We start from the raw sequence: 19,919 nt of genomic DNA, 5'->3' as shown, positions 1-19,919 counted from the left end.
GTTTTTTGAGCGGGTTATTGGAGATAAGAGTCTCACGGACTTTCATGCTCAGGCTGGTTTTGAACCGTGATCCTTATATCTCAGCCTCCTGAGTAGCTAGGATTACAGACGTGAGCCACCAGCACCCTGATAAGTGTATCTTTGAATGTTTGGAATTGGATTCCTAAAGTTAAGATTTTAAAAGTTCTGGTATTGGATTAAAAAATAATCTATGATATTAGCACTTTTAATAATAAACTGAAATAACATCTAACTTATTTCTTAGTTGCACACATTCCTTTCTTCACTCAAAAACAGAGATAGGAGAGAGACAGCCCTTGCATTTTATGGACTACAAAGTATCTTTTAAGAGTAAGTGAACAGGCAAGATGGACTCTTCCTAAGAAAAGAAGACCCATAATATCCAATAATTTACTAACTGCTAAATTAGTGAAATATCTGGATCTAGGACTCTTTGTTTGTTGGTGTTGGTCTTGAGGCTTCAACTCAGGGTCTGAGCACTGTTCCTGAGCTTCTTTGCTCAAGGATAGGGCTCTATCACTTGAGCCACAGCTCTATTCTTGGCTGCTTTACTTCTTAACTAGTGACAAGGATCTCATGGACTCCTGCCCAGGCTGACTTTGAACCATGATCATCAGATCAGCCTCTTCAGTAGCTAAGATTACAGGCATGAGCCATGATTGCCAGCTGGATCTAGGAGTTTTTTTAAAAATTCTTTTTGTTGTTGTTATCTTTACATAGTACAAAGGAGTTTCAATTCAGCATGACAAAGTGTGAGTACAATATATCTTAATCAATGTAGACTCTTCCATTATTTCCCCCACATCTATCCCAACTCCACCCACCTCCTCAAGGTATGATTCCATATTTTGACTATATTCTCCCACTATTCCTCTCTTCTAGATTTAAGATGTCAGATTTTGAAAACATGTTTCTGACTTCTATATTGGCTTTAATTCTTATGGTAGGCATGTAAATGTATTCTTTTAAAATAATTACGCAAATAAATTCAAGTCATAAAAAGCACAGTGCAATTTGGTCATGAGACAAAGTAAAGTATGGTTTAAAAGAATATGAACTGTTTGGAGGAAAATGAAGAAGTATTCCCATGTCAGCAAAAAATTTAACTAACACAAAAATAGTTTGAAGTACATCTTCAGCTAAGGAATTTGGGGAAGCAGATTAATAATACAGCTTGTTGAATCTTTGCCTGACATGTATTGTTTATGCAAAATGTTTCCAGTAGACTCCAATCTTAATTCATCCAATACCTAATGCAATACAAATGGTTTATGTACCCTGAGAATACACTCCATAAGCAACTAGTTCTCCTGAATTAAACTTAGCTCCCCACAGTAAATTAAGGAGGCTGACATGTTAAACTTTCTTTTGATAGGGATGCTAACAAACTTCACATTGACACATGAGAAAACCTCACTGACTCATTTCTGCAGTCTGCGCTAAGGCACAAGACGAGACTTCTGAGTAGAATCCACATATTTTGCCTATTATAGAATGTACATTCACTTTCATCAGAATTTCAATCTATTTGTGATATTGCAAGAGATACCTTAGTGGGGATTTATCTTGTGGATTTCTTTTCTTTTCCCTTTTAAAACCAGAAAGTCACCTTGCTGTTTTTAACAAGGTAAGCCGTTTGAAGTTATTCACTTCTTGTTTGTCTGCTTGTGATATATACATTCCTACATGTACACATGTACCCAGAGACTGGAAGGAGAAATTAGAGGATTAATTGTTTTATGGATAAAGCAATTGGATTTGCCATTCTACATAGAAAGGAAGGTTGCTTCACAGCAGTGTTGACACCCACAAAATAAAATAGCATAAACTTCCAAAATATGAGCTTCATCAGAGATGACCTGGAAGTTAGAGTGGGCTCTCAATAGAAGACACTTATCAAGAGGCTATAAAGTGTTCTGAGACCTGGAATAGCTGAGTGGTTAGATGGGACAAGGGGACAAATGCAGAATAATCAGACTTTTCTAGAAAGCAAAATGTATTCTTGTGTTTTGTTTTCAGAGAAATGGCTAAAAGAAGGCTAATGAAAGAAATTATCCAATTTTATATCAACTTTGTGACTTTGTGTTTGTGTGCATGCATGCATGTTGTGTGTGTGTGTGTGTGTGTGTGTGTGTGTGTGTGTGTGTATGCCTGTGTGTGTTGCGGTGGGGGTGGTTGTGTGGGTACGGTGCTAGGGATGAAATTCAAGGCCTTGTATATATTAGGCAAGTACTCTTCAACTAAACCATATTCCAAATCCTACATACACTTTTGAAAAGAAATAAAGCAACAACAAAAGTTTAGACTCCTTATGGTAAATGACTGGAAATATACCCTGCCAAATAAACATCCTTGAATCCTCAGTCTATAGTTGATTCTATAATGGTCAGAAAAGTTAACTGAGAAACAGTGACCAAGATAGCAGGAAGGAAAAATCCACGGAGTCTTATGATGCTTTAACATTGACAATGTGGTATTACATAAAGTCACTTCACTCAGAATTGAAACAGGCTTAACATTTAATCAGAAACATACTAATCTCATCTTGACATGTGAAGCTTTACTAATAATGGAAGTAATATTTTACTAACAAATTATAGCCATTAAGTGAACAGAAAGTATGTTTATGAAGGAACTTGAATTATCAAGAACAATTTTATTTTATTTAAGATATGTGAGATGCTTGGACATGCAGGTTTGTATGAACATGTTATTTTTGAACTGGACATATATAAAGTACTCAATACTTGTGATTGTGGTCATTCTTGAAATGAAATCCAACATTTCTCTGTGATTAATTATTGACATATAATCTCTGAACTTTTTCTTTTATTCTTCTTTGACACTTATTCCTACCATGTTACAGTAGCACATTTTGATAAACTTTTTCTCTAAGTCTAGGATGTGGAATACTTAATTAGTGATGAATCTTTATAAGTTCTCAGAACTTAAAACAAAATTTTAAAGTTATATAGTGTTATTTCTTATCTGGTGACTATTATTATGTCTTTATATATCAGAGGAATATTTAATGTTGGTTCTATAAAGGAAAATAGAAAAAAAATAATTCCTCTCAAATAGTAAAGCAGAAGAAAAGAAAGAAGAGAGGACAAAAGATTTTGAGGAAGAGATTAGGAGAAGGGCATAGCTGGTGTATATGAAGAATAGGAAATATCTTTCACTGGTTGTTTTTCTGGCTGGGCCATAAAAATGGACCACATAGCTCCTCAGAGATTTTGAGCTAGAGAAAGTAAGAAAGATGGTTGTTGCTATTTAGCCACACCAGAATATTACCCCAAGAGGGATATTTTTGAAATTTGTAAGAGATCCAGTCTTGCTGTGGCTTGTGATTTGAACAAATAATCCTAGAATAAGCTCTAAAATGTACTGGTTATTATAGCCTAATTCATGTTCTTGTACAAACTACCAACAGTGAATGACCAGCCAAGTGTCTTCAATACCACAAAGTGGGATCTTTAGATAACACCATTTAATGTAGTGGATATCATAAACACATGTTGCCCACATTTTCATTGTGATTAAGAAAAATTCGCTGAGCAAACAAAGCAAATCCACGGAGAATTGTGAAATTGATGAGGGATTCAGTTCACCCATAATTTGCCTTTGAGCCAAAACAAATGCAATATTTAGAAGTCTATTTCCCATATGTATCTAAGGGAAAAAAGGAATTTTCATTGTGATCCAAATATTTCATTTAAGAGATGTTTTCCAGGATTCTGATAAGAAAAAGCATATGTTTCATCCAGGTTGATAGGGTATTTATATAAAGTGATAGAGTATTTATATAAAGTTGAGTTTTCTGTTTCTTTCTTCTGAAATAACTGTTCACCATACACCAACTGTCCAAAGTGTTTTTTGAAACTGAAGCAAAGCAACAACTTACCTAGACTCACTGCCTGCATCTTTTCTTGGAACTATTAGAAGAAATTTCTGTGCTATAACTTTTAAAACATGTTAAAATTTTAAGTCATAAATGTAAAGTTATTCAAAGTACACGGACATCCTCTATACCTATATAAACCCATCTGTTTCTCTGAGATACTCCTATGCTACTGTCTACAGGAATAGTCTTAGGGTTCAGCACCAATTTATTCCTAGAAAAACATGCTTAGTTTTATTTGTTGACATTGGACAAAATATATAGGGTGAAATTAGTACTCATTGACAAACTCCAAGGCAAATAAAAAGCAAATTCTTTTTTTGGAATGTAGACTTCCAGGAAGATGGCTTAGTATAAATTCCTATGAACGGTTTAAAAGTTTTCATGCTATTATAATTTCTACACATATATAATTTATATCCCTATAGCATTATAGTTCTTATAATACTCTTATTGGATTATTTTCTTTTTTCGTAAGCGAAATGCAGCTGAATGTGCCATAGGATACATGTCCATATGGAATCCTTTTCAACAATCATTTTTCTCAGTCCTTTTGGACAGTAGTAAAAAGTAGTAATGGGGCTGGGAATGTGGCTTAGTGGTAGAGAGCCTGCCTAGCATGCATGAAGCCTTGGTTTCAATTCCTCAGTACCACATAAACAAAAACAGCCGAAAGTGGCACTGTGTGCTAGCCTTGAGCAAAAGAAGCTCAGGGACAGTGCCCAGGCCCTGAGTTCAAGCACCAGGACTGGCAAAACCAAAACCAAACCAAACCAAAACAATAACCCCCTCCCAACCAACCAACCAACCAACCAAAATCCCATAGTAATAAGAATACAGACCCCAACTCACACAGCCTTTTTTTTTAAATCCCTTCTTATGTTTCCATCACTCTGTCTATTCTTTCCTGTGTACTTCCTATGTAATGCTGGTCATGCCTCCATTTCATTGTCTTGGCTCTTCTCATCTGTGTCATTGTCATTATTCCAAAGGGACCTTCAGGGAAGAATGGGTTTAGATCACTGATCTCTGTTCAATTCCAGTTTAAAGAGTTGGGATTGGTGACTTTTGTCTCATCCACACAAAGTGCAAATGCTTTTCTTTCTGATTGCAATCATTCTAGGACTTGTTGTAGATTGGAAGAAAAAGCTGAGTAATGCAAAACAGCCCCAATTTAATTGATGCTGGTTAAATAGCACAATGGGGCTATATAACAAAGACTATGGTAGCCAAAGAATAATTAGGGTTTGTATTTCCTAATGATGTTGCTTTGGGTTCTATAATTTTCTCTTATTAGCGAAAATAATGATGAACTCAAGGTTGACCTTTCTTTCCATGTAATAACTACTGAATTGTAATATTTGTTGCTCTCCTTTTGCAATGTGATTGTATTCATTGAGCAGGACTAGAGTAACCTAGAAATTCCAGTTTCTGTTAGGTTTTGGTCAATGAAAGGAAGCCGAGAAGCTCGAGTATAGCTCAGGAGAGTGCTTCTCTATCATGGGAAAGGTTCTGTGTTTAATCTCCAGGACTGAAAAATAAAAGGCTTCCAGAGCAAACTGAGAATATTAGTGATTGTTACCCTAATTCACTAGGACATCTGGGCATATGAAAAATTGAATTGGATTGAATAAAATCATGATCTGAATATGGACCCAACTAAGTCCTGAAGGAAATACTGTTTTTCTTTTTTTTGAATTTTAGTTTTTTAAAATTTTGTTGTTAAGATGTTGTACAGAGGGGTTACACTTACGTGAGTAAGGAAGTGTGTACCTTGCTTGTTGATCATTGCTACCCCTTCCCTTCCTTGTTGTCCCACTATCATTCCCTCCCCCACCTACCACACTCCTCCCCTCTGTATCCCATCCCCCCCACCCGAAGTTGTAAAGTTTATTTCCAATATACTGTCCTGTGGGTATCCTTGTGGCAATGGGTCATCCTATGTCCTTGTTTCAGCATTTTATTATTCCCCTTCCCCTCCCCATATTAGACATATGTACATACAAGATACAGGGTATCAAAATTAAGTACAGTGGCAACAGGGGATATACCATGAGGGAAAGAACATACAACAGAAACAACAACAAAATAAAAGCACATGGTACATTTGAAACAATAAAAATAAAGACAGACTTCTTGTGTCCGTATCTTGGGGTTCATTTAACTTAGCATCATCTTATACGGTCATTTGTACATGGTTTTTGAGCTTTTCAGCTAATCTGATAAGATTTTCCTATATATATATATATATATATATATACACACACTAATTATTGCAAATAAGGGAAATCATGGGACCTAAATTTCTTTGGGACTTAATAAAATGTTCATTTATAAAATGTTTTCCAAGTCTTTCCATTTCCTAACAAATCAGGCAGTGTCGTTCTTTCTGATGGAAGCATAGAAGCATAGAATTCCACTATATATATGTGTATATATATATATATATATATATATATATATATATATATATACCACATTTTCTTGATCCACTCATCTACTGAGGGACCTCTGGGTTGGTTCCATAACCTAGCTATGGTAAATAATGCTGTGATAAACATAGTTGTGCTGTGATAAACATAGTTGTGCTGGTAGCTTTAGTTTGTGATCATTTGGGTAAATGCTCAGAAGTGGGATTGCTGGGTCAGAGGGGAGGAAGCTCTATGTGGAGTCTCTTGAGGAACCTCCATATTGCTTTCCAGAGTGGCTGAACAAGTTTACACTCTTACCAATGGTGCAGTAGAGTTCCGTTTTGGCCACATCCCCTCCAGCATCTGTCATTATTAGTTTTTTCTTTTTTAATAATAGCCATTCTAACTGGGGTAAGGTGGAATCTCAATGTTGTTTTGATTTGCATTTCTTTTATGGCCAGAGAAGTTGATCATTTCTTTATGTGTCTACTGGCCATTCTTATTTCCTCTTCAGAGAAGTTTCTCTTTAAGTCTTTAGCCCACTTACGAATGGGGTGGTTGTTTCTTCAATAATTTGTTACTGTGTGACTTAATTTTCTGAGTTCTAAATATATTTTAGATATGAGACCTGTTGTATGACTAGTGAAGATCTCTCAAGTTTGTGGGCTTTTTATTGATCTTACTAGCTATGTTCTTTGCCATGCAGAAGATCTGCAGTTTCATGCAATCCCATTTGTCCAACCTTTCTTTTATTTGTTGTGATTCTGGATCTTTATTAAGAAAATTTCAGCCTGTGCCAAGGAGCCCTAGAGTTTCTCCTATTCCTTCTTGTAATGTTTTCTTAGAATGATAAAAATTTAAAAAAATGGAAGCATTATTTTCACTGATTATGAATAGACAACACAAACACTCAATAAGCATATATACATTATATGTATTCACATGGAATTCTTATTCTAAACTATTTTCTAATTGGCTAATTATAATTTTTAAATGTCAAAATTAAAGTTAATGATATATTTTAAAGAATGTTCAGTAACTTCCTAATGTTATGAGAAAATTATCGCATCTTAAATGTCTCCCTTCCATTAAGTTAATAAGAAATTGCTTAAGAAGATCTTTTAGAAATATATGTAAATTAGAATAATCAAAGTTTTTAAACAAGATTTGCTATGTGGTTATCTATGTGCAGTACAAAGGTATAGTAATTAAGCCTTGTGCTGTTATGTCAGCTTATAGCTCTAGCTACTTGGGAGGCTGAGACAAAAGACGGTTTGAGGACAGACTTGGACAACACAGTGAGACTTCATCCCCCAAATAGGTAAGTAAACAAATCATACTAAATAAATAGTAGCTAACAATGAATAGTATAACTCATAAAAATGATAACAGAAAAGAGAATACAAAAGTAAACATGTATATTCAAGAGTTAGAGTATAAATGTTGTGTTTCAAATCAGTGAGATACAAATATGTTACTAAATGAAGGACACTAGGAAAATTGGCTATACATTGCAAATATTAATATGAAATATTAGGCTTCTATGTTGTATCTTTCCTAATTTACAGATGAAAAGAAAAAAAATTATTGAATAAGTATATTGGAAGGAACAGAGAAAAACAATGCATAAACTATAGAGATTACGACAATTTCCTTGGCCAGAAAAAAATTCAAAATTCGGAGGAAAATTTGAACACCTAAATATAAAAATATTTTCAATTAAGACATACTATAAATAGAACTACCCAAGAAGAAGCAATCTGAAGATACATGCCAAATATATGACAGAAAATAACTAAGATCCAAAATATGTAAAGGATTTCCACAAATCAACAGGGAAAAGAAAAAAATAGAAATAAAAGAGGAAGAAGATAAGGGACTCAAATGTATAAAGATAAATTCATAATTTTACTTATAATCAGCACTTTGTATATAAAGGCAATTATTTAATTACAGTAAATTTAAAAACCGGAAAGCTTGAATTGTGTCAGAGAGGACAGATGAAAATAAAATTCCTTTGTACTTTTTGGGCAACTGTAAATTGATAAAGCCTTTTTGGCAGAGAAATTAGAAAATGTCTTTCAACATTGAAACAAATATCAATTGCCAAAAAGATTACAACTTATATGTCATGGTATAGTTGGAACAGGATAAACATAAAGGTTTCATTTAGAAAGGTACAAAATATGTGTTTCCGAGCACTGGACATTAGCAGCAGTTAAAAAAAAAAGCTCTCCAACATGGCAAGCTGTTGGCCTCTGCTATATTCTGTTAATTAAGATACTACTTGTCATGAGAGTTGCTTTCCATCCCCACTAATAACTGTGTCAAGACTGAGGTTAAAACAGTTGACCTTCTCAACTCATGGAGGAACCACTTCACTCAACCCAGATTGCAAAACAAAGTTGACAGCAAAGTTGCCATCTCATTAATGGGATTGTCTTTCATTCCATCTCTGCTTGCAGACTGTCTGGCTATCAACTGTGTACATAAACATTCCTAGAGAACTTTGTTTAAGGATGGAAGCGCCAACACACCCTAATCTTTTAATTGTCTCTACTAGAGTGGCCATTTTAGTACAAACTCTTCCTTCTACGGTATCACAAGAGACAACTGTTTTGATGTTTAGCATCTCATAACAAATTACATAGTTTTTTAAATTCTGCATTTGATTGCTAATCCAATGCTGAACATGGACTGACATTGGCATGTAGCCTCAATTTCCCATCACCTGGCATTTAGTTTCAGATAATATAAACTATCCTTGCTAGTTTAAGCAAAAGAGGTTTTTAGTAAATGGAATTGAGGCTTCAAAATGGCATGAAGAGCTAGAGGAATCAAACTGTATATGAAGTCTCAAGACACAAAACTGTGCTGCAGCTAGTTGTGAAATGGTAAGTTTTCTGAAGCAAGAATCCTGCATGTAAGCCTGGCAAATGCTATATCAGTAAAACTAAATATTGCTACAACCTATCTCACTAGCAAAAGCAGCAGAAGATCATGTTCCCAGCCACTGAATATGTCTACTCATGAGGAGCTAAATCTGTTGCAAATGATCTATGAGGGAGTCTTAAGAAGTGTAGTTTGTAAATTCTACCTCTGTAACTAAGTCAGGCATTACCTAAGGCACTTGAGACAGAGTGAAGTTAAGACTACGTGGAAGACCTGCATAGAACCTAAACATCTATTCATGATAAATATGCCATTAATGAGATACAGTGAAATAAACAAATGCCCTATAGGTAATATTAAAGTTAAACATAATCAGTGGTTAGGTTAAGCCGAGAGAGCTGGAAACTTTAGGACAGAATTTTATAGGGGTTAAAGTCAATGAAGCCAGGTAAACATGAGCAACTCTCAGATCCAGCACAAAGAAGGAAGGCATGAGGGCTAACTAACCAGTGTAGTGATTCTTCAGCTATCGTTAAGCACTTAGAAGTAACCTCAGCACAGTAAATATTCATAAAGGGACTGAAATATTGCTAGCATGAAAACTATTTTAGACATGAAATAGAAATAGGAATTATATGACTCAAGCTGATCTTCAGGTAAATTAGCTATCTACCGGAACAAAGGATAGCACTCTTCAAGACATCAATTGCAGAATGTCAACAATGTCATTTTATAATGTCTAGCAAACAATAAAAACTTACTACACAAGAAAACAAGCAGAAAGTTATAATCAGAATATGTCAATAAATAGACTGAGAAATGTCAGGAGTCTAGCAAACAAGGTCACTTAAACATCTGTAATCAATAAGCTCAAATTGATCAGGCATCTAAAAAGAAAACAGGAAATGACAAATTGAGAAGACAGACAACAAAATTAAACATCTCAAAATGAAATACTGGCTGTGTAAAGTGGCAAAATGTACAAGAGTATAAAGATGAAATGAGATTGTATAACTAGAAACAGGATCAATGCAAATGGAAACATGGAAGGAAAAATTAGACTGAGAAACTAATAGAGAGCTTCAGTAACTTGTGCATTGATTTTTCAGTTTTGTTTCTGGTTTTGATTGTTACTCATTTTTAAATAAAACTTTAAAATCAGAGTGGGTGATATAGAGACAGTAATTTGGAGGTAGTCATGATTTTCTTTTCTGCTGTATTGTTGTGAATTTGTTCTACTGTTTTATTTCCTTTTCCAATAGTGAATTTTAAGAGATTGAAATGGCAATAGTAAAATCCATTAAATCATAGGATTTTGACTTGAAGGCATAGAAATTATTGACCTGCTTTCATTATTTGTCCTACTTGCTCTTAGGAACTTCCCTCCATATAGTTACAACAGGTAGAAACTGATGGAAAGAAAGAGTAAATGTAGTTTTTCTTGAAGCTCTACTCCCTGCTATTGTACAGTGTCAAACTTGAGTTTGTGTAATGTTACTTCTTACTTCGGCCTTGATTAGGCCATACCTCAGTTTATTCAAAGAGTTTAGATAGGACTACTTTGTTGAGATAGATTGTTTCCTTCCCAAACTACGAAAAACTATATGAAAACTCTTGGTTTTATCCAGTGTGATCTAAATTCAATGTACTTAGCTAGAAAATGTACTTCTCTGCAGCTAGTTCCTTCTTCATTAATGCTTTCCATGTATATTCTACTTTCCTTTTGGATTTTGTTTCTAGGCAAGAGATTGGAAAAAAGATATCTGTTGATTCCTCTATGCTAATTTGCAAACTAGCCACCTTCATAGAAAGCACATTTATACAAGACACACCAGAAGATAATTTAGACATTACATATACAGGTATGGGATAATCTCTCAAATTAGTTTAGTTCCTCTCCCCTGACCTACATTGTTTTAATGTAAAATGGTATTGATTCCTGCTCTAAAAGAAAGTATCCACAAACAGAATATCCCTTAACCATGGGCAAGAAGAGCTACTAGGTAATCTCCAGAGAGTACTTTCAGCAAATTCAGTTGTTCAAATAAAGTTGAATCTAAATAGAGAATAAATGCTGACTTTGTTTTTTATTTGTTATTAGTCAGTTCTACTTGTATCACTTATATTTCATGTGACAGTGTTCATTTCAGATTTCAATACTCTCCTTAACAATTTTTTTTAAATCAGTATGCTCCAAAATAAGTGAATACACCTATAAAATGATGATGTAGCTCCTTTATTTGAGAAGCTGAATCAAGCTCAGTTCTTTCCAAGCCGAGATAATTCCCAGGAACACATCCCAGTATACTTAATGAAAACAAAATGAATAATCTTATCACATGTAGCATCTATTTTCCTTTGTGGGTCCTTACACTTAGGGACCCAGATATGGAGAACATCCAATATTGGAAGTGTTTGCTGGGGAAAAAAATACCCCAAAGAGAGAGAGAGAGTTCTGAAAGAACCTCAAACTGACTATTGATTGCTTAGTCCAGAAAATGTGCATATCACTTTTGTCCATAAAACTTTAGCTTGAACTATGCAACCATGTAACAACAGAGGCCAATAGTTCAACTATTCCCTTCCCTATAACTTGGAGAACTAGCCTTAATGACCACCACAGATGAAATGCCTCAGAAAAAAAAATAGTATGCAGTTATCCAAATAGAAGAGAACTACCAAAATCATGTGTTCTAAACTTCCTGAGCAGATTAGTTATCATGACATATAACTAGTAAGGTAAAACATTTATATTTTATGGAATATTTTATATTTTATATAAAATACTAATTTGACAGAAACAAAAAATGGTTAATGATAAATAATATCAAGGGTCTGAACAAGAGTAAATAATCATGGATAAGGACCATCAATTCCTCTTTTTTTTTCTTTTTCTCTTTCACTTTAAATTCTTTGTTCAATGGAACACGTTCTTCTCAAGAAGAGTGAGGTTGCCAGTGAATTTATCAAATTTATTCAAGTCAATATGCGTGTACTCTAACAACCTTGGCTTATGTCTGATAAAGTTGATGGCAGGCATCCTGGAAGGGATTTTCCACCCTGAAGCCAATGAACATTTGCTTTTATTGTTACTTTAAAGTTTTAAAAGATTGATCTTTAGCCAGCCTGCTTCAATTGCTTCACAAATGTCTTTCATAGGTGAAACATATCTTTCTGAGATATGACATTATTTGGGTGTTTAAAATGTATTTTCTATAGCATATCACTTTTTAAATGACTCAACTTATTTGAAGTTTCTGTTAACAAATAGATTGTACAAAGAAAGATAGGTCTGGAACCTTTGACTTTCAGGACTGTTTCTTCTTTCTCAGGGTGAACTGTTTCACTTCTTTCTTATCACATTAGGAATTGCAGTTCTGGAGAGGTGTACAACATCTAGGTGTTTTCTATTGAATTTTGATGGCCAGTTAAGAAACTTCATTCATGATCTCTAACCTCTGTTTTCAGTTTGATTTATTTTCTTGATACTGAGGTTTGAACTCTGGGCCTCCAGCCTGTTAGTTGATGCTCTCCCTTCTGAACCACAATTTCCAGCCCTATGTTTTTAATTATTTTTGAGATAGAGTCTTACTTCCTGCTCCAGTGTGTGCTTGGATGTGATCTGCTTATGTTAGTTTTCTCATACAGGCCAGGGTACTAGGCATACACTATTGTATCCTCTTGAGAGACAGTTTATGGAAATTTATTGTGGGGATAGTTTTGAACTCTAATTCTTTCCAGGCTCAATCTTCCAAATTGCTAGGATTATAGGCATGAGCTACCAGTGCTTGGTTGATCTTCACATTTTAATACTTTCCATTACAAAACTGACAATTTTTCAAAAAAATATTGGGAAAAAACTCTCAAAGCCATTTAAAAACACCTGAGTTACAATTACATGAGCAAGATAATGAGTACATTTCTTATCAAGCATTGTTGCCTCCTCCTTTGTTTACCCTTCCCTTCCCATGCTCTGTCCCCCCAGCCCTCTCCCCCCGCCCCAACAAAGTTGTAAAGTTCGTTTTCGACATAATGACTTATACATCTCATTGTTGCAATGGGTCCACCTGTATCCCTATTTAAATGATTTGTTTTTTTCCTTTCCCCTCCACAAATTATAACAACATCAAATACAGTGAAAGCAGGGGAAGGACATACAAACCAACAAAGAAATAATCTTATACATGTGTTAGAGACAATCGCATGAAAGAAAAAAAAAACATTTGAATACATATCTTAGGGTTCATTTCCCTAACATCAACTTAACTGACCTTTTCTGCTTGACTCAGACATATACTAGTTATTGCAAATAAGGGAAACCATGGGACCTACTTTTCTTCGGGCCTGGCTTATTTCACTTAATATAATTTTTTCCAAGTCTTTCCATTTCCTAACAAATGGGGCAATGTCATTCTTTCTGATGGAGATTTTCTGATTCTTTGAAATAATTTCCCTATTTTGAGGGAATCCAATATATAGTATAGTATTTGTGTAAGCCTTAGCAAAGCATTAAAGTTTTTATAATAGACTATGTCAAAGCAAGGTTTTAAGATACGCTTCCAAAATTCTTGCATTCTTTCAGGGAGAGACAAAGGAGTGAGTCCAATGTTTTAATATTTCAAGCTTATTATTATTTAATGATTGAATGAATTCAAAGAAACATTTATTTATATATTATATTATTTTAGCTACACAACAGCTCCTATGTTCCAGAATACAATTGAGTTCAGTAACAATAATAAATATTTAATAAGATTTCAATTCCTTCTAGTCATTGACTTATCATTCACATTTCTTTTCTAAGGCTTTTGGGAATGAAATCATAAAATAATATTTTTATAGTTTTTACTTTAAGATAGTGAAAATGTATAACCAAGAATCTGAACATGGGGTTGGAGGTTTGGCTCAAGTGATGAGAGTACTAGTCTTTGAGCAAAAGCATCAGACCCTAAATTTAATTCCTACCCTGGAAGAATAAAAATGAAGAAACTGAATGAGAATATTTACAAAGTCAATCTAGTTCTGAAAACCTATGACTGGCCTACTTTACATGCACACATAAAGCCTGGATATCATCTGCCTTTTTCCTTTGAACATTTTCCTCAGAATAAAGATGAGCAAACATTTTTCCTTGAATCCCAACAAGTCAAGTAGTCCTCTATTGTGCCATTGGAATCCTCTCAACATTTAGTGTTTCCAAGGGAACATGCTTGAAGACATCATGAACCTTGCCAGAAGTGTTAGAAAATATATCACTACTTCTCAGACTAGTTTAAAAACAATGTAGTTATGTAAAAAGAAATCTGTTTGGAGATAGTCATCATGATATTAACAGGGTGGTGTAAAGGTGAAAAGTTCACAAGTATAAAGTCCATGTCTAGCTCATAAATCATTCCATTCACTGTCTGGACCCACAGCAGGCATGCAACAACTAGCAACAACTATTTGTTTATAAAATGAATGGCCAAAATGTCCAATAGTATCATGATAGTTAAATGCCAAATAAACTATTCAGCCGACTTACAAATTACTTTCTTTGGAAATGGATTTTTTTTTAAATAGTGACCATGGAATATAAACTGATTCATTATTTCTGGGAAGGTAATTCATTTTTATATATTAAAATAAAATTTTTATAATGTGTATTTCTATTACTACAGCAACTTTATTTCAAGGAATTTGTTTTAAGAAAAGATTTCAATATGTGAAGCTACTTACAAAGAGATATACTGCAGAATTATTTCAAATGATTTCAAATGATTGAACTTAGTATTCTTCCATTTTTTCCTCTTTTCCATATTTTCTCCCATGTGCTTTGTTATTTATGTATACATCATGTTGAACTTAAAATTTTTGTCAGAAGAAAAGTTACTACCATACCAATGTATTTTCTGTTCAGAATGCTATAAAGCCCAGAAAATGACCCCCCAATTTATGAAATTGGATATTTATTCAAACAGCAAAATAAAAATTTCATTTGTTTGTTTTGTAGCCCAAGGCAGCCTATATTGTGTAGGCTGGCATTAAAGTCATGATATTCCTGAGGTAGCTTCCCTGGTGCTGGGATTATAGGCATGACTTACCATGACTGGCCAGTTAAAAATGAAAATTTGACAATTGTTAATAAATATTAACATAATATTTAAATAGTATTGTTGAAATGTTCTAAAAGTGTTTTGGAAAACTAGTTCATCTACTTCCTTAGCCTTAATATCATGCTATCACTGACATTTATCCTTATTAATTTGCTTTGCTGTTCTATCAGTTATGGACAGTGAAGTACTGACCTCTTGAACAACTAATGTGCAATTATCTACACCTCCCTTCAGTATTACTGTTATGTTTTATTATCTTGCAGCTCTGTAGTTAGGTCCATATAATTATTCTATCTTCCTGATGAGTCATCATAAAATCTTTCCCTTTATTATTTTGAAAAGCAATTGTTTTGTAACTGGCAATCTAACTTTGTCTAAGTTCTGTTTTTGTTTTGATGTGCCAGTAGTGGGCTTGATCTCAGGATCTGGGTGCTTTTCCTAAGTTTTTTCACTCATGGCTGGCACTCTACCATTTGAGCCATAGCTCCACTTTTGGTGTTTTGCTGGCTAATTGGAGATGAGATTTTCACAGACTTTCCAGTTGGGCTGGCTTCAAACAATGATGCTTACAGCTCAACCTGTTGAGTAGCTAGAAATATAGGCAAGAGTCACCAGTGCCCAGTTTGCCATCTTGTTTTATGACATTAATATTGTCACACTACTTCTCAGTTGATATAATCAATTTATGTCTTTGAGTTTGCCTCTTATTACTCACATGTTTGAATTTTGTTTTCAGATCCACTCTGATTGCCTATACCTTTTATTTGGAATGTTTTATTATTTACTATTAATTCAACTATTAGAAATTTAGGATTTACATCTGCCATTTTGATGTTGGATTTTTCTTTGTCATAATCATATGTTTTAGTTTCACCATTTTCTATTTCTTTCCTTTAAGTACATATATCCTTCTGTTCTATTTTATTTTTTAATTATATTGTAATATGCATTTAAAGCTATTTTCTATGGTTGCTCTGGGGATTAAAATACATATTTTAATGTAAAACAATGTAGCTTAAATCAGTATTGGATTAATAAAAATAGTTTATAGAAGCATTGTTCTAATATACCCCCCCTCTCCTCCCTTGCACTTTTATTTCTATACCCATTTCAACTTTATATATTATAAACCCATCCACACCATGTTGTACTTTTGATTCATCTACCAAAGATGAATCTATCCACTTTACTGTATTTTGAGACTGTACTGAATTTGTACCAAGTGATCAGTCAATGGTTGATCAGATTTCCTTGAGCAAATCAATCTTCTACCCTTTTTTAAAGGGATTTATGTGTACAAGGGTCCATCTTCAAAGTTCAACAAGGCTAAATTTCTGCATTAGTCTTTATTTCTTGCTTGCATATGTTGTGAAGATCAGACAGATATTAGCCAATAACTAGAGCTCCAGTCCTTTTTTCCTGTGCATAAAATGGTATTCAAGAAAGATCTCCAGAAATGTTGTCAAGGCTTTGCAAAAATCATTTAGGATTGTGCCATTTCTCAAATCTTGCTTTCAATTTTTTTTAGATAAGAGTTTTGTTTGTTCCACCTGATATAGCATTCATCGTAGCTAATTGTATTTGTTTGTTTTGGACAATGAGTGAATATAGGACATTTTTTTGTTCAGATAAACCCCATCCAAATCAGTATAAATGTCCAGGAAAAGGGAATTTCCCAGAGGACTCCAGGCCTAGTCAAATAGTGACAACCTCAGGTACGCAGGTGCTGTAAGACTGAAGTTTGTCGTAACTACTTGCCATGCCATGTAGCTAGCTGGGTGAGGGAAGGGACAGAAGTATCCCTAAATTATTGAAGTCTATACATCGAAAGATTTATTGTCTCTAGGTTGAATTTTACCCATCTATCACACATATCTGGTTTCTCTGAGTCATTTTTTTTTGTTTTTATACATATTTTGAAGAGAGGAAAGAAGGATTGTTGTTGAGATATATGATCATTGTAATGGAGTTGATTCAGCTCAATATAAAAGAAAGAAAAATATTTACCAACTGTTTATAACCAATATCATGCACATACATATCCAACAAAACCAGCAAGACAGAGTAGGCTCACAGATTATAGCTATCATCACATAATTGCAACAACTCACATTTAAAAAACATTGTGATTATTAGGTTGCTATGCAGAAGGGTTATCATTTCGTACATCAGGTAATAAGTACATATCTTTTTTGGACAATATCAAGTCTTCCTTTACTTTCCTCTAGCTTCCCCCTCCCTTTTCTGCCCACAAGTTGCATAGTTCATTTTCCACATAGTGTATACAGAATGCCATGACTGTATTTGTTCACCCTTCCTCCATTTCTGCACTTTCTGAGTCCCCTCTTTACTCCCTTAAAATACCAAAACAAATTCCCAAAGCAAAAACAAACTACAACAACAACAAAATCCCTGTTTCCATTTCCTGGAATTAATTTTGATAAATAGCATTCTAAAAAATGCTGAAATAAGGATACAGGATGATCCATTGTAACAATGAGATGTACAAGACACTATGTTGAAAATGAACTTTACAACTTAGTGGGGGGGGGCTGGGAGCAGAAAGGGAGGAGTTGGGGAGGTGGGGAGGAAAGGGATGGTAGGGGAAAAATTAAGGAGGCTGTAACAATGCTCCATAGGAAATAGACTCAATACCTTGCTCATATACCTGTAACCCCTTCGTACAGTATCTTTGCAATAAAAAATAAATATTAAAAAAGGCATTACAAAAAATATTGAAGTCTAGCTAGATGCTTTTTAAAACATTTTATTTCTGTCAAATGGCTTTCATTAATTTCAACTGTATTGACACAATTGACTTTGATCATTTTGCTACCATTTTCTTTCTGTTTAGTGGAGGAATGTGAAGAAAGCCCTTAGTCTTCCAGACTGCAAATTTCACTTTGATTTTTTATATCACTTTGATTGTAAACTCATATTTGAAAAGTTTGGTTGGTTTTTCTTCATTATCATATTATACCTATCTCATTTACTTTCCCTACTTCAACTGATAAATGAATCAATCCAAATATAGTCATTAATTTCACTTTATTCAACAGATGTTCACGTGTCCTCAACATAGATAGTAGCTCTCTATTTGATATGAAAAATACTAAAAGAATACTTCAGTAAGACTAAATAAAATATCCACCTCACCCTCAACCTCAAAGTTGATTTGAATCAGATAAACATAATACAGATTATCTTTTTGAAAGCTTGAATTATGTAATAATTTCTATAAAATGTTAAGTGAAAGTAACTGTAAAGTTGTGAGGAATAACTGATACTTTGCCTGAAGACATCATGGAATGCTTTGTAAAAATGTGACATAATAAAAGTTTACATATTCATGGATGATATTATTCCATTCTAGCACAGAATGTTTATACGTTATTAAAGTATTAATATATTATATATCATATTTATTATGTGTCATATATATTTTACAATTCAATGTACCCCCACTATTACATGAATGGTAGGTGTTTAATGGTAGCACTGATAGTTAACATGAGATATGTTGGAGCCAGGTTTTGGTGCTATTCAAATTTTGTCATATAAGTGACATTCTAGTTATTATCACCGATCATCATTGTTTTTTAGAAGGGGGGCAGTCCTAGGGCTTGAACTCAGGGCCTGGGGCCACTGTCCCTGAGCTTCTTTTGCTCAAGGCTAGCTCTGTACCACTTGAGCCACAGCACCACTTCCAGTCTTTTCTGTTTATGTGGTGCTGAGGAATGAACCCAGGGCTTCATGTATACTAGGCAATCCAATCCACTAATCCACCTTTTCAGCCCACTGGTCATCATTTTTCAAAAGTAATAAGATCATTTCATAATTGTTTTGCCTATTATTATTTCTTACTTGAAAATTTTAATTAGAAATGTTTTTGCTTGAAGGACAAAGAATATATTTCACATAGTAGAGAATACTAGAGGTTGAAGATCACATGTGAAGAGAGTAATGTTGTAGCTATTTTCATGATAAGAGAGTGTTAACTTTCATTTCTTTTGTGAGCAAGCTGATCATGTCCATATTTGGTACACTAACAGATCTTGAATGAACAAATGGGGCATCCGTGGAAGCCCAAAGTGAACTAACATCTTCCAAATAAATGTCTGGCCAAAAATAAACAATCAAGGAACAGGTCTGTTCAAGTCCACTGTTGGCTCTAAAAATAGTTCTACATGAAAATAGAGTCAAGTGTTTTACAAAGTACTTTGGCAATAAGAAGTGCTATTCCAGGGAGGTGTAACTCCTAGGAATTCAAAGAGTTGGGCAAAGCAACTAAATGGCTAAGTTATAAACACAGGTTGCTAAAGGGAGAGGCATTAGTAATAATGACATGAACGGTGGGAACCCCAGCACAGAGCACCATAAATCGGACTCCTTCATGTCAGAAAGACAAAAAACAGCAGCCAAAACAAAAGATCTGAAAACTTTGCTGAGAAAAAGGGTCAGTGGGGGACTGTGAATAACTTAGCAGGAATAGTAATGGACAATGCTAGCAGCCAGTCTTCCTATATGACCAGTGCATTACAATTTGAAAAGTACTCAAATGAAGATGAAATACTAGATGTTAAAATGCATTTTGTGTGT

At 34.2% G+C, this 19,919-nt stretch overlaps 1 long non-coding RNA gene across 2 annotated transcripts in view; it reads left to right on the top strand.

The window, feature by feature from the left end:
• LOC138837945 (uncharacterized) overlaps positions 1-7,613 on the top strand; it is a 111,061-nt gene extending 103,448 nt beyond the window's left edge. For both annotated transcript variants that reach the window (XR_011375522.1, XR_011375521.1), the window contains exon 3: positions 7,566-7,613. This is a non-coding gene — a long non-coding RNA (uncharacterized lncRNA). The remainder of the gene's footprint in view (positions 1-7,565) is intronic.
• Positions 7,614-19,919: the final 12,306 nt, after the last annotated feature.

The sequence above is a fragment of the Dipodomys merriami genome, unplaced genomic scaffold, assembly GCF_024711535.1.
Source record: "Dipodomys merriami isolate MVZ:Mamm:240054 unplaced genomic scaffold, mDipMer1.0.p SCAF_10, whole genome shotgun sequence".
NCBI lineage: Eukaryota > Metazoa > Chordata > Mammalia > Rodentia > Heteromyidae > Dipodomys > Dipodomys merriami.
The sequence above is the reverse complement of the archived record's forward strand: the minus strand, read 5'-3'. Positions and strand labels throughout refer to the sequence as shown.